This window comes from Grus americana, chromosome 5, assembly GCF_028858705.1.
Source record: "Grus americana isolate bGruAme1 chromosome 5, bGruAme1.mat, whole genome shotgun sequence".
Lineage (NCBI taxonomy): Eukaryota > Metazoa > Chordata > Aves > Gruiformes > Gruidae > Grus > Grus americana.
In genome coordinates, this window is record NC_072856.1 from 48609284 (window position 1) to 48635852 (window position 26569).

Consider the following 26569-nt stretch of genomic DNA (forward strand, 5'->3'; position numbering starts at 1 on the left):
GGCTAGAGCTTAGCTTACTTACTAAATGTTCAGTAAACCCCATGCCATAGAAAGTGGTACATCCTTCTGATGAACTCTTCCTCTTCCATTACCCTTCTACAGCCATATTTTGCTTCCCAGCAACTGTGTTCCTCCCTTAGCAGGTGAGCAGTTCCCACGGGTGCTACTGGCCGGCCTTTCATCGCAGGATCCGCTGTATGCATGTTTGATTGAGCAACACTTGGGTGTAAATCTGGATCCTGACAAGGGCCTGGGTATAAGTCCTGGTTTGAATTTCCAGCCTTTTAAAAAACCTTTTCTAACCAACTTTCTGTCTCTTTACTTTATCCAAATGATCTCTCTAGAAGGGCATATTAAAGTTATGTTCCCTAGAGATGGAAAGAAATCACCAGATAGCTTTTTAAAAATTGCCTCAAAACTCAGAAATGATCCAAATGTAGTGGAAACCACTCCAGGAAAGTGCGCTCTCTCTCTGTGTAATTGTTTAAAAGTGGGATAAAAAGTACGGCATCAGCCTTTGGAGTAGCAATAATTTGTAGTCAGTAGCGTGTTACTACTCATCAAATCATCAGTCTTTTTACATAAAGGCTGATACAGGTAGCCTTGAGTCAACTTGACCTTTTGCATGGATGTACAGGCTTCATGTCTCAGATTCCTGTTTCACCCTCTTCCTGATGCTTAATGTTCAGGTTTGGTTATTTTTTTATATTCAAGTGATAACAGTTTAAAGCATAGTGACCTACAAACCAAGGGAGAGAATTAACTGTTATCACTTTAAATTAGACATTAGCACTCCAGCTATTGTACGTGGGCCTTATTAGACTGCCAATTGTAGCAGCTCCACAATAGTTAAGGTTGAGAACCATATATTACTTAAAGGTCAATTCCTTTAAATGATCCAGTTTTTCAGTTGCCAGAGTTAACAATGTGGCCCAAACAATTCCCATGCTGAATGTCAGCTTGGTGCAGATACTGGTTTTGAATATGCTGTCCTAAATGGCTGTGTGTTTTTGAGAATAAGAATAGAGAAAATGTAGTTTCATTAGTTGTTTTAAATGCCATCCTGCTTTGGAGGAAGAAATTAATGTTTGGCTTCATGATGAAGTCTTTGGAAACATATTTCCACATCTTCTGCAGATTCTGCCTAGAAATTTGCAGCTAATTTCTGCGTCTGTAGAGGGAGTGCCCCTGTGAGAGATGATCAGAACCTCGCCTTTGATTGTAACTTTGAAATGTTGTAAGCAATGTCTACTCTAGATGCAAACACTTGAAGAAGCCTGGCAATCAATGAGCAATCAGAGAATGAGGCAAATAAAGTTGCCCATGCAATACATTCCCTTTGGTTAGATGCATTTCAGCACCGGAGACATGATCCCAAACACTTTTTTTGCAGGAAGGTTTCTGTCTCGTTCAGAACACAACATTGTATAATAGAGGTTTTCTTCGTAAAACCTTGAAGATACTGGGAGGTGGCTGGCAAATGACAGAGGAGACAGCAGGCAAAGCAAGCATGGTTTCTTGGTTATGGCAGCTGAATTCTACCTGAGAAAGTACTCCTATCTTTCTAGGTGATGCAAAGCAAATTATTTACACCTGATTAATGAAAAAAATGGGTTTATTTTACTTTCCGAATGCCTTGATTGAAGAATCTCAGTAATTTCACAGAAGAGTTGTTGAATGACAGGTTGCAAGGAAGGGCTATGGAAACTGTACTAGGAGAATATTCATGACTGAATATTGAATAAGCACTGAATACTGAATGAGCACTCTAGCAAATCAGAGGCAAGAGCCATGAAATGCATTAGAAACCTGGATGCCACTTACTGTCCATACTCACCTTTTAGCTAGTAACTTCGTCAGCTACGGGACTATCCTAACCACAGGAATTTAGGGTACATTGCATCTCCCAGTCCGTATTCCTTGTGCTGCCCCTTTAAATGTTGAAGTTGTTTGTTCATTCACAAGTGGGAATAGGTAGCTAATTAGGGAGTTCTTCATTTTGGGAACCCAGTTAAATGATTCACTCTGAATTGTTTTGGGTAGTTCTCTCATTTCTTAGTTTTAGTGATTTTAAAAGTACTCTTTTTAGTGTCAGAGTGTTTTTAATTATTGCCTAATTTAGGTTCCCTGGAGCTAAAGATAACTTCAAACAATTTGAAAAAACAGACAAGACATATGTATGAAGGTCCCCTAAAAGAAAGTTACTGAGTCTATGTGCTCAGGACTGGTAGAGTTTTAGTGGGAATGTTATTTTTTCTTTTCAAGACTCCACCTTTGATGGACTTGATGGTTCATAAAAGCGAGTGGTGAAGACGCTGAATTCTCACAGGCTGCTGCTGGCCCTAGACCAACTCAGGAAGCTCCACCAAAGCCATCAGGGTTATGGGAGCTATTGCTCTCCACCCACGCCTGTCCTGTTGTTTGTAGATTGATTTGGCTCTCCTCAGGGGACGTTGAAGGCAAAGCAGCACACCTTGTACCTGTATTCCTCATGATTTCTTAGCACCTGCTTTTTGGCCTTCTCACGCATACCACTAGCTGTGTGTACCACAGGGTTGTGAAGGTGATGTTACAGGACAAACACGTACTTTTAGATGTGTTTCTTTCTGTTATAATATGTATAAAAGTCTTTCATGATTGTTTAATTAATCAATAAACCAAACAAATCAATATACTCTGGCAACCATTACAATATGCCAGTGATGAGTCCTAGGAGAATTGCTGTGTACATATGTGAAGCAATTTGTGGCAGTATTGATACTACTTACCCAAACCCCTTAATTATGATTTAACTTAGTTTCCACAGGAATTGTGTAAGTTATTAGCATGATATTTGAATTCTGCAAATGATTTTTTTTTTTTTTCAAATCTTGTCTGACTTTTATCTGATTACGCACTATGTGGACTATAGTGAAGATCCAGACAAAATGGTGGATAACACAAAGACAGTTAAATATTGATTTAAAGCCCTTATTCTTGGACTAAAACCTTTTTTTAAGTTGATGATATTAATTAAAAGCATTAAAGAGTGTTTCATCCTGCATAAACACAAAACATCAGTATAGAGCGAAATTTGGCAAGTGCCTAAGCACCTAAATAGCAGTTAAGCATCTAATTCCTAATCTGAGCCAGAATTTCTTTGTTTGGAGCTTCTTTAAACAACTCTTTTTAACTGCAAAATAATTAAGCCTTATAATAACTATTTTAAAGTGAGGAAACCAAAGGAGAGTGTCATTTGTTTAAAGAAATGACTTCCTGTGGCCATTTGAAAGTGACACGTTACCACACGCGGGGGCCACATATCCTGGCTGGCAAAGCCATGATGTTACACCACCCACTTTGCCAAAGCCATCAGTCTTGGGCAGAAAAAAAGCTAGCTTTCTCTTGTGACAGTTCTTATTATTCAGTCTCCTAGGGTAACACCATTTCCAGTACTAACTCTTAAACCATGACCTTTATCTAGCTGTCCAGAAGAAAGAGGCTACTGTTGCAAGAGTTTGTTAAAGACCTTCCCCTGAATTGAAAATTAGAGTGAAATATCTGGCTTGTAAAAGGAAAATTAGAACTGAGAGTAAATGAGGTAATTCCTACCTGTTGTAACCTTTTTTTCTGAAGGCCAAGAATTGTGTTGTTCATGTAAATAATATTCATTTGCCATCATATTAGTTCCACATGAAGATTTTAAACCCAGTGTTGATATCAGGGGACAAGTTTTTCCAGGAGTGGTGAATATGCTAATTTGAATGAATAAATAAAGCATAGATTGCAATTAGGAAAGAACGTGGACTGGAAAGGTGGGGATGGAGGCTATGCTACTGGGAGTTGAATATGCATCCAGATTAACAGATGAACCAATGTCAGAGATCTTTTTACTGTCTTCTGTTCTCAAAATATAGATATGCAGGTATGATTTATGATATCTCCTTGTTGCTCTGAGGAAGGTACAGGATATATCTCAACTGAGAAATGCTATGCCACTTTTCTCCAAATAGGAGAGGAATTTAATTCTGTGTTGCACCAAGAAGCCTTGGATTATCTTAATCTGACTATGGAGTAACAAAGCAGAGATTTATTCCAAAATAGAAGTGTTTTAACAGCACAATTTAGTTTAAAATCCATCTCTATTTTTTGAGTGAATACACACACAGGGATGAAGGCTAATGAAGGAAAAAGTGCAGGGCTTCACAGCTTCTTCCTGAAGTGGGACTGTCGGATCTTTGGTGCTTTGTAAAGCTGAAGCCTCTGGAAGACTTACTAAATTAACATCTTTCAGGATTTTTCTTCTTTATGATTCTATTTCTCTCAGGAGTTATCTGGGATTATTATAAATCACGGGATACAGCTATCCAGGTTCAATGCTGACGTGTAGGAGTACTCTTCATTGCTTCTTACGATTCTAAGGCTATTGTGTATTGCAGGTGCTTGCATTCACAGCATTTTTTTCTCTCGCATGTTATGTGAGTCAGAGGGACATTTCACGTGCTAAAGATGGAATCTCTGTGACAGCATGATCATCCGCCTCCTCCAAGTGCTGCAGAGTAGCTGTGCCATGCATTAAATAAATGACTAGATCTTTGTAATGCCAATGCAACTTTATGGGTGAGGGTTATTTGTATTTATAGCATCCATAAAGCAATTTATAGTCCTTCTGCTGCCTGTTATTTTGTGCTTCTGAGCAGAAAGAGTGGACTGCAATGACTTAAAATGCAACTCAAGGGTGCTTCAAAGGTTGAAAGGCTTTCTGGGTCAAAGGCAGTGAATGTGAATAGCAGTAATAACTACTCTTTTTTGTCACCTTGTACTTAGAGCTTTGCCTTTAGGCTGCAGAACTCCTTGGGGAGAGCAGATGTTAAGCATGCCTTGCAGCATGCATGTTTTGTAAGTCTGCAAATCAGGAAATGCAGGTGCTGAGGTGACAGGCTGTATCCTCTACCAGACTGTGGTGCTTACAGCAGAACTGAAGTCCCCGAGTCTCTCTGAAGGTGCTACTCAAGTAATTCTGTTTTTTTGTTTTTTGGTTTTTGTTTTTTTTTTTTTTTAAATCTTGAGGTACTAGAAGACTGCTACTCAAAACTAAATTTGGAGCTTAGTGGTTAGTCAAAGAGGGGACTCTAAGGACAAAGGCACCATCTGTTAGAAAAGGGACAGGATCATTCTTGGTATTTGACCCTGCCTCAATCATAGGAGATGGTGCCTTAACCTCTGTACAGAAGGTCAAGGTGCCTTCTGATAGTGGTGGTGTGCGTAGATCTTCACATACTTGCAAAGGGAGAAACATGGGAAGAAAGGCTGAAGAAAGCCAGTGAATGGTATGTTACAAACCACAAAATGATTGTGTGTTGGTTTAACAACAACCTCTACAGTATTGCTTATTAATGTTAGCTAAAATGATACTGTCCCTCTGTAAACATACAAAGAGTAGCACCTGATAGCAAGAAGTTAAATAATTTTCTCATTTTGGCATCACTGATGTCTCCAGAGGACATGTTTATCAAAGGAGGTGGGAGGTATAAGAATAAGGCTATAGCATCATTAAACCTTAAAACAAAGTGCCTTAAACCCATCTATTTTTCTCCAGATAGTGGTACTAATCCAGTCACTGAGCTATATTACTGAGTCACACTTCACTGTATTTTCTGAACTGTAGGAAATTTGAGAAGACAATGTATACTGCAGTGGCAATTCAAGAAGTGTGTCTGGTAAAAAAACAAAATTAAAAACCAACCAAAGAACCCTTTAAACTTTAAGATTACTAAGATTGTCTCTTGGCATTCTATCTTCTGTCTGTTGCTGGCCAGGGATGTTTCATTATGGAAAACACTCTCTTATGTATTCTCTGAGGAAGTATACATGCTTTGAAATCCAGTGTGCTATTTTGCCATAACGTTTTCTTCTTCTGTTGTGAGTAGAGAGCAAAGCAGGCATTTGTATCTGCTGCCTGTGCCTGCTACAGCTAATTTTTCAATTTACATAAATAAATAACCTGCCAAAACTAATTACTTCTCTTCAAATTCTAAATGCATTATTTCTCCTCCCCCCTCCCATCTGTCTTGTTTTAATTATTTTTGCATCAGTTGTCATTTTAGGAGCTGGTTTGGTCTAAAAAGGGATGATCGTATATGTCTTGTTATTTTAATTTAACTAATTAAGATTGCTGCCTTTGTCTTGGTATCTGGAGGCAGAAATGGAGTGGATGCTCATATATTGGTGTTCTTGATTTGATGGATAAAGAAATTGTTGTGATCCAACATTACCCAGTAAAAAACTCCAGCAGAAAAACTCAGGCCAGGGTTTGCAAAACTGGTGGGTTGATTTTCAAAAATGTTCATGAGAATTAGCCTCCCAAATCCCATTTCAGTCTGTGGGACTTGTCCTCTATAATCTCCGGTGTGTGATTTAGTCTGCTGAGGAGTTGATTCAGGAATGAGTTGCCCAGTACTGTTGGTTAACAGCGCAAAATTTAAGTATTAGAAATATTAGGGAACTTCTACCTAACCTTGAGTGTGTCTAACTTTTTGTGAATTTCTTGAAATTATTTATGCTTTAACAGAACTCCTCATATCACGAAGCATCCCAGCCATGACAAGATCTTACAATTTCTTTATACCTATTCCTTCTTTGGGGTTCATCAGATTAGGGGCTTTCTCCTGTCTCACTGCATTGCTTAGCTGAGAGCATGTCTAAGCTCAAGAACTAGACTCTCCGCAGGACATTTGAGGAGCAAGTTTATCCAGCAGCTCTGTGGATATATATCAAAGGCAGAAAGAATGGTGGTGATTAATTTGAATGTGTAGGATCTGGGCATGATGCAGATGGTATAGAATAAAGGGTGTAAAATGTCCAGGGTTTCGGCTAGGATAGAGTAAATTTTCACAAGAAGGACCAGGACCTAAACTAGCCAAAAGGTATTCCATACCATGACAGCATGCTCACTTTATAAGGGGGGAGCTAGCCAGGGAAAAGGTGTTGCTGCTCTGGGACAGGCTGAGCATCAGGCTCCGGGGGTCAGAAAACTGCACTGTGTATCACCCGTTTTGTATATTCTTGTGTAAGTTCTGTTGTTGTTATTTCCCTTTTCCTTTGCTGTCCCAGTAAACTGTCCTTGTCCCAACCCATGAGTTTTACCTTTTTCTTCTGATTCTCCTCCCCATCCTGATATCTATAAAGTAGAATTTTCCACTTTACAGGGACAGAAATGTGTTTGGGTTAGTGTTTAGACACTGTTTAATTTAGGGTTAAATGAACTACCTTGCTTTGCTAACGACTATACCTTTGAAGCAGAGCCGAAGGACTGATAAAAAGCATGCTTTGATAAAGAGTATCCTTGAAGGAGAGCTGAGAAACTGATAAAAAGGAAACATCCTGCCCCAGAAGGCACTGAGAGCTGCGTGATTGCCAGAGAGGACCGAAGCCAACAAAAATCGGCAGTATCTAGGGGAAGAGTAAAGGTGGCTGGAGGAGTTCATGACCACCCACCCAATTAAAGGACTATGCAAATTACCCCCCCACACCCCCTCAAGGAGCATGCGTGCTAATTTAAATGTTCTTGACCAATAGTAGATGCTGTGGTAATTAATAACGAGTTAGCATAAATTTAGGTGGGTTTTTCTAATCCTGTAACAACATAAATATGTTGTAGATTCTGTGTGTAGTTTGCTATCTTTGTGGAACTACCACCTAGCATCCATCTCTGTGCAGAAATGAAATAAATAAAATACCTCTGCTCTGTGTCTATATTGGCATACTGCACACCGGGTAAACGATCCCACTTTTGGGACAACAATCCCACCACGGGGGAAAAGGAGTGAGCGAGCAGCCATGTGGTACTCAGCCGCTGGCTGGGGCTGAACCGTGACAGGCATAAAGTAACATTCTTCCTGGTTACAGATTTGAGAAGAACACAAATTTCATTATGTGCTCTATATACTGAAGTCTTAGCTGTGGTTTTACTACCAAAGAATCTAGTCTTTCATGTATTCAGTGGGAACACTCTAACTGTAACATCTGGAACTCCCATTTCCCAATGCTTTCTGAGAAGATTCTCAAAATACATCTTTATTGTAATTCAGTTTATCTTTCAAGTGTGTTCATTAATCTATTTATATTTAAAGGCACTTTGGTAAATACATTTGCTAAGGCACCTTGTAACTTCCATAATTTGTTTTAAACAAAGGTCTGTGTTGCTCTTCTTCATACAAACAAGGATACGTAATTCATCTTTCACATATATATTGTAAACAAACACATTAACAATCATATCACATACTCTGGTATTTCCCACATGAACAGAAGTGATTTGCTATAGCCTAAGTGTGTCATGAAGTTAAAATTATATACATTTAAAATTTCTTTCCTTAGGCTACATACTGTCAGGTAGATTATTATTTTCAGCTTTTAATAATCTGTTTTTTACCAATAGAAATAGTCTTTTTAATTTTTACACATTGCTCCATTTAATCAGCTGAAGCAGAAGTCACACTTTTCCTTAGGCTTTCTGATTCTTTTATTACCTTTTGTTGTTGGCATTAAGTTAGGGCCTATGATAAGCTGGAGACACTGACCAGAATTTCATTACATGAGGTACTGTACACAGGACAAAATTGTATTTTGAATTTCCATTGTCACCTTCAAACTTCAGTTATCAACCTATTGTTGCAATGCTTTGGTTGAAAGCACAGCAATGAGAAAAAAAACAACCCCAAACCCCTTGTTTCAATTAATTATTTTAAGAAAGATATTTTCCATGGATTATTTAAAAATATTGATATTGTGCTGAGCTTTTGACAAAACTTGCAGTTTGGTCTTTCATCACGGATTTCATTATGGACAGATTCATAACAGCAAGGAGTGTTTTGAGGACTTTCTGACTGAGACTATCTTTGTTTTCCTGGCAGCCCTTACAGGCACGCAGTGTATGCAACCAGCATTAAAAGTGGCCTTCATTATGAGCTGAAGCAGATATGTGACTGTGCCAGGAACCCTGCCCCACTAATAGCTTGTTGCAGCAGTGAAACAACCAGATTGTAGCAAGTCCTCCAGGTAGTGTGCTTCCCCAGATTGGACACGCATTTTCAGGTCTGTCCTTGCTGATTGTGTTGTCTGTATCAGTTCATTGTTGCGTTACCATGGTGGAAGGACTTGCCTTTTGTGTTTTGCAATCTAGAAGAGAACAGTGTGTCTGTAGTCACAAGAATCAGATCACAACAGCCTAGCAGCTTCCTCTGTACAATGATTGTGGCAGCGTCAGAAGTAAATTGACAAATAGGAAAAATTCTGAAGGATCTTGGAAGCAGGGAGTGCAGTCTGCAGTGCCTGGCACGGTCAAAATACAGAGACATCAGTGGTGAGAAGGAACTGTTGGCAGACTCTGCTTCTCTGAATTCTAGAGCTTTAGTGCATGTATTTCTTACATAGTTAGAATACATCAAATTCTACTCTCTCCATTTCTCTCAACCCTCACTGAGGCAGAATGTTAAGAATGATCTTTAGAATTTGGCCCTTGATCAATGTGATGCCTTGGCTGGGATTTGAATTATTGTATCTCCTTGCCAATCCCAAATGTGCCCAAAATATATTCCAATGAGAAATGATCCTACTGTTACCTCATTCTGAAGCACAGTTCCACTTTTTTTCCAACAATTCGAAAGTATGCATGTGCTTGCTTCAAGGTCTACCCCATAGTTTGCTGCAGTGCAAACTTAGGAACCCGTTTACTTTTATCATGCTCATCGTGGTGTATCCTGCATGAGACAGGAGCCTGGTGCTTAAGCAATTCTGAAATAACTGGAAATTTACCATACTTGCTACTTTCCACAGACTTGGAAAATCTTGCAGAATCAGGTCCTTTGATACTTATTTATGTACTTGTGTTGGGTTTGCGTGGCAAGGTTTTGGTAGCGGGGGGGCTACAGGGGTGGCTTCTGTGAGAAGCTGCTAGAAGCTCCCCCTGTGTCTGATAGAGCCAATGCCAGCCGGCTCTAAGACGGGCCCGCTGCTGGCCAAGGCCAAGCCAATCAGCGCCTCTGTGATAACATATTTAAGAAGAAGAAAAACACTTAGAGGGAGAGCTTTTGCAGCTGGAGAGAGGAGTGAGAAGATGTAAGAAACTCTGCAGACACCAAGGTCAGTGCAGATGGAGGGGGAGGAGGTGCTCCAGGCGCCGGAGCAGAGACCCCCTGCAGCCCGTGGTGAAGGCCATGGTGAAGCAGGCTGTCCCCCTGCAGCCCATGGAGGAAGGATGAGGGGGTGTAGAGATTCCACCTGCAGCCCGTGGAGGACCCCACGCCGGAGCAGGTGGAGGCACCTGAAGGAGGCTGTGGCCCGTGGGAAGCCCACGCTGGAGCAAGTTCCTGGCCGGACTGGTGGACCCGTGAAGAGGGGAGCCCACGCCAGGGCAGGTTTGCTGGCAGGACTTGTGACCCCGTGGGGGACCCACGCTGGAGCAGTTTGCTCCTGAAGGTCTGCAGCCCGTGAGAGGGACTCCATGCTGGAGCAGGGGAACGATGAGAGGAGTCCTCCCCCTGAGGATGAAGAAGCGGCAGAAACACCGTGAGATGAACTGACCGTAACCCCCACTCCCCGTCCCCCTGTGCCGCTGAGGGGGGGGAAGGTTGAAGCCGGGAGTGAAGTTGAGCCCGGGAAGATGGGAGGGGTGGGGGGAAGTGTTTTAAGAGTTGATTTCATTTTCTCATTCCTCTACTCTGTTTTGCCTAGTAATAAATTAGATGAATTCCCTCTCTAAGTTCGGTCTGTTTTGCTCGTGACGATAATTAGTGAGTGATCTCTCCCTGTCCTTATCTCGACCTGCAAGCATTTCGTTATGCCTTTTCTCCCCTGTTTAGTGAATGAGGGGAGTGAGAGAGTGGCTCTGGTGGGCACCTGGCCCCCAGCCAGGGTCAACCCACCACAGTACTCCTTGTGCTCTCATACTGCATTCCAACCAGATGTGTAGATAATGTCCTTATATTTTGACTGAATGGATCATAAACACCCTAAATTTGGATCCTGGAGGTAGCCCCAGTGCCTCACTGGAAGAGTGTGAGAACTCACGATAACCAAAAGCTGAGGGCTGCACAACCAGGAAGGATACAAATCCCATGATAAGATGATCTTTCCCTGTCTATAAAAATTCTGTCATATTGATGCATGGTGCAAAATTCCAAAGGGTTTCTCAGACTTCCCACAACCAGGCATATGCAACACCGAGAATCATAACAGTCCTCGGATATTCTCAGTTCATTTCACAATAGGTGTCTGATGTGTTTGAAACCTGACAGCTGTCAGGGTCTCATTGCTAGAACCAGGACAGATCATTAATAACTATGGGTTTATTACTATACCCCTCAGGCTCGTATTATATGTTCCACCTTCTTTATTGTTCCAGTCAACAACCAAAAGAAAATAAACAAAAAATGAGTGAATGAATCCAAGGGAGAAAACATATTATGGTACAGTTATCCATTATTCTATCCATATACATTGCAATGTCTCACTTGCACTGTCCTTGGCTGAAAGGGTGCTTGCTGCCTTCACTGACTTTTTTCAGATTTAGGGTGCAGTGACAACACTTACTCTAATTTTGATCAGCTCACCAGGCAATAACGTAATATCTGCTAGTTCTGACTCAGCGATGAGGGTCCTAGGCCAAGGAATTGCTTTTTTTTCCCCTGAATAAACATTTGTTATGTGACAGCCTGGGAAGGGGAAATGTGATGGCTATGTTGAGGTATGTCTGTATTAAACTGACCTCAGTTGTACACAACTGGATGCATTTCCTCTGGCAAATGCCAATTCATCAGCAAGTTCCAGTGTTTGAAATTTCATGTTGAAGGAATAAAAATATAAAATTTCAGTAATGTCAAAACTTCCTACTATAAAATGGAACATTTATTTAAATTTCAGTTGAAAATTGAAAAATACTGCTGATTTTTACTGCTAAATAGTCTTTGAGGCAGATAATCAGTTCATGCACCCGTGGCCAAAGTGGCGATGTTTGTTAAGATGTGAGAGCCTGCAGAGGAGATCCGTGGGGGATCTCCTCAGGACACGTGTAGGTTGGCAGTACTGACAGCATCCACACTGCTAGTCTAAACCCCCCCGCTTTTCATGTGTGAGGCCAGAGGTGCATCCTCTTCCCACTAGTGCATATCAGGCTATGTGAGTTTTGAGTGTCAGCACCATGCATTGTGTCAGATGCCAGACACTCAGTATGGTCCTACGTGATACGGCTGTTGGCAGCAGCTACGCTGCTCCAGGTGGTTCCTGCAGTCCTGAAGGATCTGGGAGTGCAGCGAGCTGCCTGACAGCAAAGGGAGATAACTGTGAGGGACAGACTGCATGTTATGATGATCAGTTCTGAATTTTTGTGTGATTTATGTGCACAGTGCCATTGTCAAAGGCTCCATAGTGTCCCTCTGTCTGAAAATATATCTGTGTGCCCACTCTCCTTCCAGTTTCTGAAAGTCAAATGCAGGAGCCACTAGAGTTCATTACAGTTGCCTTCTACTCTGGAGTCTCACAGGCCTTGTGGCAAAAATGATAACAGGACAGCTTTGAAAAAGGGCCTTCGTTAGTGCTGTCTATCTCTTTGTGCTAGACACAGTCAGAGGGGAAGAGGATGCACATCTTAAATTACAGATCTGGAATACCTCAGCTGAGTCTTGGGTGATGAGCAACAATTTGTCATGAGGAAAAGAACTCTGCTGAACAGCACTGGACCAGTGTTGTGGTTTAACCCCAGCTGGCAACAAAGTACCACACAGCTGCTCAGTCACTTAGCCTTGATGGGATGGGGGAGAGAAATGGAAGAATAAAAGTGAGAAAACTTGTGAGCCAAGATAAAGACACTTTAATAGGTAACACAAAAGCTGCACACGTAAGCAAAGCAAGACAAGGAATTCATTCAGCACTTCCCATGGGCAGGCAGGTGTTCAGCCATCCCCAGGACAGCAGGGCTCCATCATGTGTAACAGCTACTTGGGAAGACAAGCACCATCACTCCAAACATCTCCCCTTCCTTCTTCTTCCCCCAGCTTTATATGCTAAGCATGCTGTCACATGGTATGGATTATCCCTTCGGTCATTTGTGGTCAGCTGTCCTGGCTGTGTCCCCTCCCAACTCCTTGTGCACCCCCAGCCTACTCGCTGCTTGGGTGGGATGAGAGGCAGAAAAGGCCTTGGCTCTGTGTAAGCTCTGCTCAGCAGTAACGTAAACATCTGTTATCAACACTGTTTCTAGCACAAATCCAAAACATAGCCCCATACTAGCTGCTATGAAGAAAATTAACTCTATCCCAGCTAAAACCAGCACAACCAGTATTTGCAATCTTGGGCCCAAACATGGGACATTAAGCTCAAGCTGGGACTGTATACATTAGCCCATCAGTAGCTCCTTTTCTTGATCGTCCTTACAACCACCTCATGTATGTTCAGAAATTCCAGGTAAAGTTGTATTTTCACTGGTCCTGAACTGATTTCTTATGGATGTCCATGAAGATTATCTTTCATTTCCTTACAGTCTTTTTGCTATTTCGTAAAGGTTTTTCTTTTTTCTCCTAATGCCTTGAGAGAAAGTGTCAGGGTCTTGAGTGCACCTGCAGGTCTTAATTGCCCTGATCAACCTCACTTGGGACTCCTCCCATTCCCCTCCCATGCCTTCTGCTCCCTGTACTCAGGCCTGGGCACCTAGTTCTTTCTGGGGCTATGTTGTAGGTCTGCCTGTCTCCAGATGTGTTTCTGAATTATTGTCCTAATTTTCTGGATTGATCTTGGCTCTGAATCGCTACCTTGCCTTTGCCTGATTGTTGTTGGGCTCTAGATGCTGGAGTTGGAACCTGTTGCAGTTACCACTACTGCTCTGCTCACCCTGCTTGGGACTGGGGGACTGTGCCCTGCTGGTCATGTTGCTGCCCAGTTTGCTGTGGAGAGCCAAGTGCCACAGGACCATGTCGCTGCCAGCATGTGAAAAGGGTGAGGTCTTATCTGCACTAGTTAATCTGAAACTTTTCCTGGCCTGTCCTAGCTCCTGAGCTGTACTTCAAGTCACTCTAACAGTATAGAGGATCATTTGTTCCTTGTTGCAATTCTTATTTTCCAGTTTAGAATTAGCCAGATAGTGCAAAAGTTTGTTCTTCTTGCTGAGCATCAGCTGATTGCATTTGTTTCAGGTGACTCCTCATCACACAGCACCTAGTTTAGAGTTACCTGCATAATTTGCTCAATAATCCACTTACAAAATAGGCATGTTCCTTCAGACTTCAGAGTATTATGTAAATAAAGTCCAGTAATTACTGTGATGGTTTCTTGGACACAACTGTAAGTAATAGCATTTTTGTTTTTTCTTTCATGCTTTGTCCCCCTTATCCTGAGGAAGCAGCAGCTATTTTTCAACTTGGTTTTGACTACCATCACTTTGTATTGAAGTCATGATAACTCAAGTAATGAGAAGCAGCCATGAAAAGATACGAAAGATGAAACCTGAATTCTGACACGTATCCTTTTTTTCATCTGTTTTCAAATAGTGTGTGGCCTCTGTTTGTCAATTGCTGACTCACACCAAGTCCTGCATCACCTCTGTGCATCCTGCTGCTTCCCATTGTATCGTACTCAACCATTCCCTCTGCTGTCTTCCTTCAATGTGTGCTGGTATTTGTAGCAATAATCAGCTCGGGCAGTGAAATGCAGAATGATTCCAGTAGCCCCAAAGGAGCAGTCAGCTCTTTGAGTTTGAGTTTAAGGAATTTCAGACAAATATGTCATTTTGCCTCAGAGACACTTGAGAGAGTTTTCAAGAATCTTCTTGGAAAGTGTGAAAACAAAAGCAAACCTGAATGACATGGGGGAGAGGGGTTTGCCTAAGTAAATTATATTCTTGCCTTCCTGTTACTGTGCTGGCTTTTGCTACATTAGGATACTAACAGTTAGCCAACTTGAAGCTTATTCATGTTCAAAACTCCTAGCCTTTGTAAAAGGGAGAAAAATTCATCAAACTACCATTTTATTGCAAAAATATAGACTCCAGTTGTCCCAGGGACAAATATTTAATTTAACATACTGAGACCTATAAAGGCAGAACCTTGTATGCATTTCTGATTTGATGGGAGATTTGCCAGAGGTTCAGGAACACAAAGTTTGCCCCTTTGCTTTTATACTGGCTTATCTCTAATATGTGTTAGTTTAGGATGTGTGAAAAAGACTGATGGTTTCCCAAACCTTGAATAAGAAGATTAATGTTGTCATATACTAATCCATGTATTTGCAGTTAACGAATCTATATATCTTAATGTTTTCTTGAAACCTGATTGTAAGGAGCAGTTTTCTTACCTTCCTTACTGTTACGCTGGGTTGGCTGAGCTGTTCTATGTGTGGTTTACCCACACATTCAAATGCTAAACAGAGCTCACCAGTGATATATTCAGGTGATGTGTTCTATTAGAAACAGGATCTCAAAATTCCTTTTCAGTAATGTCTCCAGCCATAATCTGCATAGATTCACCAAGGTGAAAAGACAAAGCAGTCTGTAAAATTATCTGATTGAGCCAGATTGTAAGGACTGAAATGTGGTCTCATTAAATTTGTCACAGACAGTTTCTTTCCCATTTCCAGCTTTGAAAAAACAGTCAAGTTCATCAGAAATGTTACTTTTGTGTTTTTATTAAGATTCATCAATTTCTGAGCTTTTTTGCTTTCTGCCATATCACATATCTGCCATATGTGAAATATATCATGCCCCAGTGGGCTCACTAGTGTAGAAATGGGATATGAAGTTCTTCAGACTTCAGGTTGTTTCTACAAATCCACTTCTGTGACCAAATGTTGCTGAGGACTTAATGCCAATCAAAAAGGTCAAACCCTACTTCACTCCTTATACTATTTTTAAATAAAATGCCGATTGCAATGAAAGGTGGCAGAGCCATTCCCAACCTTGTGTTTCTTTGTGGTAAGAGGGGCTACTAATCAGGCATACTTCATTGGCTCTACGTTAGTCGGGAAACAGTTAAAAATCAGTTTGGATTTGCATGGGTGTACTGTTAAATCTAGATCTGTAAGCAGGTTTTGACAGCTGCTGAAGCCCTCAACTACTTAAATCTATGACTGAAGATGCATTAAATTTGTACTGATGGTTTGGGGGCGCTTCAAGGAGAGCAATACAGCCTGCTGTTGGATCAAGGCTGGCATGACCGATGTATTTTAGTGAGAGGGACCTTTGTGTTACTGATGCTTGGATACATGACAAGGAAGGAGGTTGCCTGTTTCAAGGGGTTTTTTTTGGTTTTTTTTTTTTTTTTTTAGAGAAGTGAAGGATGAGTGTGTCATTATATCAGCAAGAGGAGTATGTGCGAATTTCTCAAAATCTGTTGGATGCTATAAAGGTGAATTTCTTTTTCCTGGGGTAAAAAATTATTCCCAATGAGTGCCTATGTTCAGTGCAAGGTGCCCTTAGCAGAGGTTTATGTGGCAGTTTTTGTTAAATTCCTTGTTTAGCATAATAAGCAAACTTTCTCTAAAAAGCCTTAAACACTGCTAAGAGTTGTCAAAGGAGACTGAGAGTAAATAATACTAAATAGCTGGCAGAAGTGTGTAAAAATGAAAGTGGAAACTCATGAGAAGATTTTGAAGAATTTTTATTCAGTTTGAAAAGTCAGACCTTAAAGATGAGTCATACTTCTGGGTCATAGCAACTGGAGAAATGCAAGGAAAGTTCTTGTGGAGAAGTTGACGTTTCTTGAGGCATTTCTAGTGTCATGTAGAAAATTTAAGTAGTGGAGTGCTCATGTTAAACCTTCAGTTGTTTTTCCCCAACCTAAATCTGGAATTTTACTGAATTCTTCCCTTCATAAACCTTGGGCTTGCTCCCAAGTCCACCAGCAAATAAATACATGACTAGCTTGTCCTGGACTGAGTGCAAACAATTCTGTGTTGGGTTAAGGAATATAGATAGTTCCTGGAAAGAAAAGGAAAATAATTTTTTTTTCCTCAGATTTGTCCATTAGGAGAAGAAAGGCACAGCAAATCCAGGCTACCTGAAGAAGAGACCTGTCAACTTAACTAGTAAACTTGGTGAAAGGTTGGGAAGGGATTCTGCAAGAATCATCCAACCTGTTTAGTATTACAGGCTGCGGTATCATGTGGATACCTAGCTAATCACATGCTTGTTGATGCATTTTCATTATTTCCTTCACAAGAATGGCCTTGAATATGGGAAAGAGGAAATGAGTGATCACTTGTTTTTCTGGAGTAGGGAGAAAAAGTTTTCTAATTGCCAACGTACATATAGGAACACATTGCTAACCAGCTCCAGCCTTAAAGATCAGTGCTAACTCACTCACTTTCCTAAGCTTTTCGAATGCTAACTTCAGCTGTACTGCTTTTGATTACGAACTGTACATATGCAAATAGAATGTGCAGTGGATGAAAACATATGCTTCTAATATGAATTGTATGCATTGAATAGATAACGCCATTGAATCGGTGACAGTGTGGGGGGAGGGAGAACAAAAGAAACTTGGCGAGGCAAAGACTACATCTGCAGTGCCGCAGCTCTGGTACAGCCTTCCTGTCTTGCTTATCAATGGCATGTATCTTAGTCCTCGTACATTAATGCTAAAAGTGTACTTTGTCTCTCCTAACTTGTTCTTAAATGCTGTAATCATTCATTAGAGCTCACAGGTGAGAACTATTTCTTAAGAAGCGAGTTTTGCATGCTGAGTAGTTAAAATCCTCTGGACTTTTCTGCTAGTGTTCATTCCTTTAAGGTAGACTCTCCTCTCACTAAAGTCAGGGTTAGAGGAAGCTTACAGTTTGGATTTTGAGGAGGGGAACGAACAAGAGGAGGCAGTGTAGTAAGACACTTTCTCTACTGTGGACCTCAGATGACCATGCTTGGCACAAAATGTGCCCCATTTTCTATGCTCTGTTTTCAATGCCCTGTTTTCTATCTTCACATGCCACTTAAAAGTGCTGTATTTCTTCCTTAAAAACTGGTGAAGCTAGGGTTTACACTGATCCTCTGCCTGGGATATTAAACCGCCTGGGCTTTTTATTTTTATATAGAGTGGTTTGATTGCTGAAATTCAATCACTGTCAGAATGCCTCAGTGTGACGTGAACCTCTGTTAGACCCTTGTCTCCTGATGTATGCAACAACCGTTATTAGTATTGTAATGTCTTCGGTTCCTGTCTCAAATGTAATGGAATTGCCTGCCGGATGCTTGCTAGGGCTGCAGAATGTCTTGGTGTGTTCTCTAGGTGCTGCTGTCTTTATTAAATTGAAAGTCCTTTCTGGTTCTTCAGAAATGATCTGCGAGTTCTCTTTCGTATTATCATTTCCCCCTGCTGCTTGCAGGCACCTGACTTTTGGTTATGACAAATCTCTCTTCCCTTTCTTCATTTATAAGGTAATCTTTCCACAGTGCCTTCATTTCATTTTATCCTTCTTTTCTGCACTCCCTTCCCGGTTTATCATTGATGTCCACCTTGAAATCGGTCAGTCTAGTTCATTCCTACTCTGGGAAGAGATGGCCAAGTATCTGGACCTGTCACAGCTTCCATGAAGCTTTTCTTCTCGTGCTTCTGGCCCACTCCTCAGCTTCAGTGAGATGCTGAACAGCGTGCGCAGCTCCTTTTTCTCTGGAAACCCATAAGGTTTTTTGCAGCTGGTTGACAAAGCTGACCTGATTTGGCTGTGGGATTTTCACATGACAGCTAGGGAGTAAGGGAGAGGCATAATGTAGACATTTCCATCAAGTAAAATCACTCATGAACATGCTTTCTGCAGATGTTCACCTCTGTGGTGTGGCTCTGTCTATGTGTTTCATACATTGGCAGTCTCTTAACACAGGGGATCTATGAATCTCGGTCTCTATTTGAGTATTTCTGTTTGTTTTATTTGAAGATTTCAAGGTAGTGGCTTTAAGGTATGGGATTATGTAGAAACCTTGGTCAGAAAGCTTCCTTATCTAGAGACAGACAATCAGAGGGGGGAAAAAGGAGAAAAGTGTCTTGAGAACAAGCAAATCGGTGTGTGTTCAGGGTTGTAAATTTCCTAATTTTTTTTTAAAGTGATTTAAGTTCTTAATACAGATTCCAACACAGTGGAAGAGGATATATTAAAAAATAGAAAATATTCTCTCACGTATTCTCAACATAGGATCTTGTAGAATTGTATCTCTGGCTGGGCTATGCTTCTGCAACAAGTTGCACACAATGGCAAAGCATCTCCCTGTTCCCATCCCAGCAATCTCTCATGCCAGGAATGTCTGGAACCGCTCGGCTTTTAAAAGCTGTGTTCTCATGTGGTATGATCTGTCAGTTGTAGGTTTATTTTGAGAATATACAGTAGGACTGTATTTACATTAGAATCACCAGGGAAGTTTCCCAGGAACTTCAGTGAGAGCCATTAATTTTTGTTTGTTGATAGTACAAGTAATTATGTGAAACCTCGAGAATTATAGCTTTTCTCTGGACAGCATGTGCAATTTCAATTACTGTCAGCAGAATACTTTGTTTTTACTTTAAAGCATTTCTGCTTTCCCTTTTTTAATTCTGGAATCAGCTGGGGTTTTTCTTCATATTCAACCACAACTTGAATCAAAGGATTCCAGTAATGATTGTCCTAGTTGTGTCAGGTGGGACTCTTCTCATTGCATTTAGAAAACCCTGGAGACTTCTATGTTGCGATTCCTCCTAGCCAAAACACACACACACACACACACACACACACACACACACACACACACAAAAACTAGGAGACATTGTGTTGATAATTCTCCATTCATTATAAAGACAGTCTATCAAAAGTCTTTAAATCAGAGGAAGTGAACCCTTAAACTGGGGATTAATCCTCCAAAGGAGACTGTTGCTGATATAGAAGACAGCGTTGCATTGTACAGGTTGTGGACTTGATTTGTCTTTGACTTGGGTTTTTTTTTGGTTTGTTTTTTTTTTTTTTCCCCAGCTCTACCACTGACCTCTTGTACAACTGTGGGAGACTCAGTTTACCCTGTTTACTCCTATTTCCCTGAAATTCCTTCCCATTTTCTTTAGGCTAAAATGTCTTCAGGTCTGGGATTTTTTTCTGGATTGTACAGCAGTTTCTGTAGTTGGGTCTTGTCTTCTGCTGGGCCCTCTAATTACCTAAATTGTCAACAGAGCAACCGGGGGCAAAGTGTTCCTTGCAAACCTGTTTTCCTAAGCGAGCATCTTCAGTCTTGTAGCATCTCTGGCAAAAACTGTTTGCTGGAGGTCCTAAAGGTCTTTACCACCTATTGCTTCTTCCTCTGATGGATTCTGCTCTCCAGCTCATTCTCTTGCTACAGGCAATCTGGGATTCCTGTCTCTGCCTCTCATGGACTCACAGGAGAAAACAATCTTTCTTGACAGTTTCAGGATAGCAACCTTTAAAAAACAAGCTGTGGAACCATTTGCAAATTCCTGCTCAAATGGTAGTGTTTCCCGTAAGGGGCAAACTCCCAAACCAGATAAATAAGTATGCAGTTTGTGTAGGGGACTTTGTTTCAGCAAATAATTTATGAAAACATTAATAAAGCCCAGCTACCTTCTTCACTGTGTAAAATACAAACTCTGGCTTATAACTTGCTTGCTGACTTCATAATAATGTACATTTTTGTTTCAACAAATCAAACATCCCTGGTTCTTTTTCCTTAGGTTGCATTTTCTTTATTAATGCTTCCAGATGTCAGCTGAGACAAGTTTTCAGGTAGGCACAATGACACAGTGGTGTAATACAGTAAATTCCCCAAGCTTGCACTCTGTGTCTGCAGTACAGTGGATGCAGTGAACCTTGGGGGCCTTTATTTTTATGACAGCAATAAATTCACCTAGTGAGATGACGACTTATTTTACAACTCTTCCCTTTGATGATGGTAGCACTGTATAGTGCAAAGCCAGTGAAACTAGACATGCCTAAATATTACAAAGTTTGAAAAAGGAAAAAAAAATAATACTGTGATTGCTATGGAAAAACCTAAGCTATTCAGCTGTCCAAATGCAGCACAGAGGAAAGGTGGGTTTTTCTATATACCCGCTCTTTGGGCTCTGAATCTGCCAAAGGGCATTACCAAAGGAGAGTACTCAAGTCCCACAAGCTAAAAATGTATCTCGTATGAGCTCCAGTATAACATTAGGGTTAATTTGAACACTCTCTGTCAAGGATCAAGGCCCATGATTAAAGAAAATGACAAATAAGCAAAAGTGTTTCCCAGCCTGCTTAGCAAAACGTGGCATGCAGAGACGAGACCTGAGGTCAGGTTTGCTGTCAGAACTCTTTTGTTAGTTATCCATTATGGAATTTCTTTGGGCTGGGTCAGATCAAATCTAAACCAGTTTATTGGCTTAGATCTGTATAAGAATTTCATTTTGAGCTCTCTTTTTAGCTGTGGAGTGGGTCTTCAACCGACGAAATAAAACCCATAAAAATATTAGTTCTCTTTTAATATTAAAAATATTAAATAATTTTTAAAAATTTAATTTTAAATATTAAATTTTAAAAATATTTAAAATATTAAAATTATCTTTTAATTCTGGTGGAAAAGAATACACATTCAATAAGGAGCATTTATATGCTGATTACTAGTTGATTTTCTGTCAGGTAGGTCCTCTGCCATACAGATAGTGAATACGAGTCCATGAGTGTTACCTTCATCTAATTATAGGACAGTCAGTTTGCTGTTGAAAAAATAGAAAGGATGGAATACATCAGAGAGATTAATTTATTGCTGTTTTTAAAGCTCATGGATGGGGTGAGTCCCCTCATTTTCAGAAAGCTAAGAACCAGAACTGTGATAATGGAGAGCTGCTTGTTTCTCGTTATTCTGCGGCCACAGCAGTTCATGGTCTTGCTTCCCACCAAGAGAACGTATGCAGTGCCATCCTGCTCTGCAGCAGCTGGGGCAACGGCATCTGCTGCGCCATGCCTCTGTGCTGCCTTCCTCTGAGAACACCCCTGGTCACCAAGCAAAAGGATTGGCCTTAGGTACCAGAGAAAAGCAGTAAAAATACTGTGCCGTTTTGGCAGCTCATGAAGAGTGGAAGAGAATTTTAGTTCATAGCAGTGATGTTAGCAATGTATTGTTTGCTCTCAGGAATGGCATTAAATACTGCCCACTTTGGCAATCTCGGTTAAACAGGGTAAGGACTGAAGAGTGTAAAAGGAATAACATTTTCCAATGCCTTTAGGAAGTTCCCTCTTTGGGGCATTAGACACTAGGAGATGATTGCAGAGGCTTTACAGAATTTTACACTATTTCTCGCCATTTTGTGCCAGGTCTGTGGATGTTAAATACCAAAAGGATGTTTCAGATTCCAGGATCTTTTGTATCACTAAGTGCATTTAAAGCATTCATTGAAAGAGCAGATGAGGTTTGGGAAAGGCAGGTAGCTTAGAGTACTGGAAGCGATATTGTCCTAAGCCTATTTCTCCCTAGCTTTGACTCTTAGAAAAGATTCTTAATTCTTTCATCCTTCACTTTCTACGGTCAGCTTTGATTTATGTAATGAATTGCACGATACAATATGAATGTGTTATCAGTGTTTATAACTAAAGAATTACTCCTAAAATTGCAAGCTCTGCTCTTTCACGTCTGCACAGGTTGGACATAATCATGCACATAAATAAGGCATTTGTACAGGCTTTATCTCAGAATACATGTGTAACTGAGGTAGCAGGACACATATTGTCTTCTAACATTGGTATGTTACAAGACAATTGTTTTTAAAAGATTAACTCCCCAGTTTAGACACTGTAGAAGAGAAATATTTACCAGAATAAGGTTCAAGGGATGGCAAATTCATTACAGAAAGAGCTTGAAAAGCTAGGTCTGTTTAGCCTACCCAAAAATAGACTGAGCAGAGACTTGATTACAAGACATCAGTACTTTCAAAAGTCAAAACCACTAAATAATGAAGGCCTCTTTAATCTAGCAGGGAAAGGCATGAAGAAAACTAATAGCTGAATGTTTCATCCAGACAAATTCAAATTAAGAATTGGTGCCTCATTTCTAAGAGTAAGATTGATTAACCACTGGAATAACTATTAAGGTATATGGAATCCTTATTTCTTGAAGCCTCCAAATGAGACAGGGCAATGAAAAACATATTTTTAGAAGATATATTTTAGTAAAAAGAAGAAAAAAAATTGCCAAGCTCAGTACACAGGTGATGATAAAATTTAAGGGCAGGCATTACACAGAAGGTCAGACGAGGGGATCTGATAGTCCTTTCTGGTCTTAAACATGTGAGGGAAAGGAGACCAAGGGAGAGAGCTTATTCTCAGTATTTTCAAATGCTGAATAAATTGTTAACATTTGTCACTCTGCCTGTGATTTCAGCATTATGCTTGTGAAGTGCAACACAGAAATACAGGAATCCAGAACACTCAAACTGCAATTGCATTATATTGATGGCAGGCAAAGCTTTTATCATCCAGCACTAGGCTGCTGTTGTACCCTGGAAAAAATATGTCTGCTCTAGCAAACACCGAATCTCATCTGCTTTATGCAGAAAGAACAAGAAGGAAGAAAAATATATACACATAACAGCACTTCCTATCTGACAAGAAATATGTTTGTGTCTTACCCAAAGAAAAAGAGCTGCCTGCATATTCATGAGGTAGGTACGTTCAGGCCCCTATAGACACAAAATTTATTGATTAACGTGCAGCTTGTGCATCACTCGATGGAAGCTGACATTGCCTAGAAATTAAATGTGGTAAACCATTATCAGAATACCCTGCAATTTCATATGCATTATTGAGCAAATGTGAGAGTTGGGCAGGTGGACAAGTCAGGTAGGGAAAGGAATTGTTCAAAGTTGTCCAAGGGTATGTAAGGGAAAGGAATGACATGGCATTTATGGCATGGGGTAATGAAAGGTAAGTCAAGTGGAAGTTCTAGCAAGTTGTAACCTTGCAGAGGGTACGTATGGGATGGGAGAACAGCAGCAACTTCATGGATGGATCAGTTATACTTGAGCGAGACTTTAGTAAAGTTCAGTACGACATAAAAGGAAGAACTCCTTGAAAAGGATCTAACTATATACACTATGTAATTTTGAAGATAGGATACTGGTGGGTTTGTAGTAATGAATCACATAAACAGCTGATGTAAGAAAGTGAAGTATTTGGAGGTCAGCAGAAGTGAGGCACCAGTTTGTATTAGGACTGAATTTGTAGGTATGAGTCAAACACACATTTATGTATGAGCTGATGTTTATGTGTAATACCTGGAAATCTGTAGGTAAGTACATGCTTAGCAAATAGGGATAGGCTTATGCATGTGTTTTAAATACTGAGAAATGCCTTAGTCTGACAAATAAAAGATTTAAATACTGGACTGTTTGTGTGATATAGTGAGACTTGGTTATGCCTCCTTTATAAAGCAAACCCTATATCAAACCTGAGCTCCTTCAGTGACTAAAATAATGCCAGTTACACTGCTTCTATTTTGCTTATTTGGTTTCAGTATTTTCCAGGGGAATGCAGTGAATTTTGACAATGTTGATGATGGATGGGGGATACCAACAGTTTTAGTGGAGGCTGGTCACTTCCGTAGCAGCACACTTTTTTGTGATTCACGTTCTTCTTAATGCTCACCTATCTGTGTGAATGGTTGAGTTTCAAGAATTGATGTGAAAATTGCCCTGGTTTGTTTTTCTTTCTTGTCACAGTGCCATTTTGCTAAAGACTTTGATGATGTGAAGAGCTCCATAAGCTTTTAGAAGAGAAGTAAATATGTGCTCTTTACTTGTTTTTTGCAAATGTTTTGCTCAGGATCATATCACCCTGTTAGACTGGTTTTAATTTAATGTAGCTCTGTTTACTTACACTGAAATTTTTCTGGCCCCAAAGAAGGAACTGTCTCAAATACACTGGTAGAGAGATATATCTCTTTTCATGGCGTGATCCAAAGCCTGTTAGAAAACGAATGTCTACAGCAGGTAGTGCTACGTCTATTAAAATTCACAGGTTAGGTCAGAGGGAGAGTTTAATTTTCTATTCAATTTTATAGGGTTTTTCCAATAAGGTCCTTTTCATTTGGGAGCAGCACAAGAGGGCTGGAGGGAACCCAACAGAAAGCTGGAGACTGTTCAGCCACTAATTTCAGATGTATTTCTAGAAGCAAGTAAAAATACCATGGAGGGAAATGTACCCCACTGTTAGAAATGCTGTGAACAAAGTGTGACAAAGAGATCACCGTCCAAGGCAAGCACGACACTTTAGAGCACAGGCGGCAGGTGACCGTTCCGCATGATTGAACAAATCAGTTTAATAGAGGCAAGATATAGAAAACCAAAAAAATTAACAGCTCAACTAATTGGAGACTTACTCAGCATGCAGCAATACAGCAGAAAAGACTTTAATTCTCTGCATTTACAGAGGACTCACAATACTGGTGTTAAATTGTTAAGAACCCATTAACGTCTTAGCACAGTGCAAAATGTATAGCTCCCTGAGCTAAAATTCCCAGCCATGTGCATGGATAAAATAATTTTAATCCCCTGTAAACAAAACAGAATAAAAGTCAGAAAGATTGTTCCTTTCCTCTCTCTCTGCCTCCCCCCTCTATTTTTATTTTCTCTTACTAAACAAGGAGCACATAGTGAATAACAAGAAGTGTTTAAATCATGCATATTGTTTTCTCTGTTGTCTCAAGCTTCAATTTAATAGATGCATATGGCATGAATGGCAGCAAGCGCAACTGGATGTTTTTTTCCATGAGATTTTAACCACGTTATGTTAGATGGCATTGTATTTGTGTGTACACTGTGGCTTCCAAATTGCAACCTTTCAAGCAAGAGGGCAGTCTAATGAACTGCTTTTCCACCACAGTTTTGCCTTGAGTAGTTGTTACTCTGCTGTGCTTCCCTGGCCCTGTGCGGGCTCTCCATATATGTTTGTGCAGCCATTCGGTGAACTGGGTTGGGAAACTGGTCCACTTGAACAAGAGTAACACTAATAATAGTAAAAAGATGATTTCCAACTGGGCTATCTATCAGCTGGACCAGATTCCCGCTTTGGTTTGCAACCTGATTACATAAATGTTTTTACCACCATTACCTGGAGGATGATTCAGGGACAAAGGACAAAGCAGAGGGTACTAAAGCCAGTTTAAGCAACACTGCTATTTGGATGGCAAACCCAATTCTGGAAAAGAAAACCTGCTCTTACTAGTAATCCTTTATGGAGGTATAGATCTGACTACTGGAAAATCTTTAGTGATATAGCATTAAAAAGATATTGGAAAACTTTTTGCTGAGTGCTGAGGAAGCATCATGGTAATACTGCTATGCAGCGTTTAGAGCAGGTGGGTGGCAGCTGAATTGCAATGGAGCACTGCTCATGGTAGTGGTGGTGTCGGATATTTGCAGATTCTAAAGAGGAGGACAGGTCTGTTCACCATACAGTTCTATCCTATGATCCTTGAGATCCCTTCCCACTCAAACCATTCTATGATTCTTATAATTCTATGATATTCCTGGATCGGGAATTAATCCAGGAAAGTGTTTTTATGTGCACTTTTCTTGCTTTTAGGTGCATGAGGGGTATTTTTTTTATT